The sequence below is a fragment of the Sinocyclocheilus grahami genome, unplaced genomic scaffold (assembly GCF_001515645.1).
Source record: "Sinocyclocheilus grahami isolate Dianchi unplaced genomic scaffold, SAMN03320097.WGS_v1.1 scaffold695.1, whole genome shotgun sequence".
Classification (NCBI taxonomy): Eukaryota; Metazoa; Chordata; class Actinopteri; order Cypriniformes; family Cyprinidae; genus Sinocyclocheilus; species Sinocyclocheilus grahami.
In genome coordinates this window covers 980010-981504 of record NW_015505874.1, presented here as the reverse complement: position 1 = coordinate 981504, position 1495 = coordinate 980010, and positions in this window count along the sequence as shown.

Here is a 1495-nt window from a genome sequence, read left to right as displayed (position 1 = left end):
CCCAATTGCTGGGTTTGTCCCTATTTTACCCAGCGCTGGGTTGTATTTAACCCAGCATTTTTTAGAGTGTAGTGATTTCACCAATCAGCAGTCTGACTGCATTTAGCATCCGCTGCTCACTGGTGCTGATTCTGGTACAGTGGTTGCAAGATGGCAACCGGCTGTCAGACAGCCTGCTAGCAAATTGCATTTAGGCTCGTGAAATAAATGTGCTATATATATGTCCCAATCAGCAGTCTGACTGCATTTAGCATCCGCTGCTCACTGGTGCTGATTCTGGTACAGTGGTTGCAAGATGGCAACCGGCTGTCAGACAGCCTGCTAGCAAATTGCATTTAGGCTCGTGAAATAAATGTGCTATATATATGTCATGTTTAATTCTGAATTAACACGGCTGCTTAATTTACTCAAGGTTTAAAGTTTGATTATTTATAACCAAAATTAATGGACATTTTTCTTATAATTACAGTAGCTTTTAGTTTGTACAGTGTGATATTGGTAGGGCCTGTTGCTTTTTGATAATTTTTGTTTATTATAATGTTTTCCCTCTTAAAGGAAGAGTTCATCCAAATATGAAAATGTATTCATCATCAGGCCACCCAAGAGTTTGATGAGTTTGTTTTTCATCTGAACATTTTTGGAGAAATTTAGTATTGGAGTCATGTGGATTATTGTGATGTTTTTATCAGACTCTCATTCTGACGGCACCCATTCACTGCAGAGCAAGTGATGTTAGGGTCAATTTCTCCAAATCTGTTCCCATGAAGAAACACACTTGGAAACATCTCGAATGGCCTGAGAGCGAGTACATTCTCAGCAAATTTTCCTTTCTGAGTGAGCTTTTCCTTTAAAGGCAGTGCACAGTTCTAATATTCTGCCTCATTTGCAGACTTGAGATTTGAATACTAATGTTATATCTTAATATCCTGACAACAGCAATTCAGTATCCTGCGAAATAAAACATCAGACTTGCAATTAAAAAAAACACACATTAACAAGAAAACTTGTAATTTACATTAATAAGCGGTTAATGAAGTCTAGTTCTAGAATGCAACATTCAAAAGAATGATTGAACAGTGGGACGTTAGATTAATATGAATCTAACAAATTACATAATGATTAAGGAGTGAATGGAGTGAATAATCAGATTTGACTGATCTGGGGTAGCAAAGTACTTGTAAAGTGATCGAAAGCATCTTATTTCATGGGAAATAAACATGAAAACATTTGGACATATGATCATTTATATCCGTTTATGGATATATTATTCATATCCTCAGTCCATTGACAAACTGATGTTTTTTGTTGTTGTTGCAAGTACAATGCCACACCACAGAAATGTAACATGTTCAGTACAACATAGTGCCTCATACAAACCACTGTGCTCTGTAAATATCCATATACTTTGCATTATCTATGAGGTTGTTATTTTGTTCTGAAGCATCGAGTGGATTATTTGTTTTTACTCTTTGGTAAAGGCTCTCAAAACCTCGAA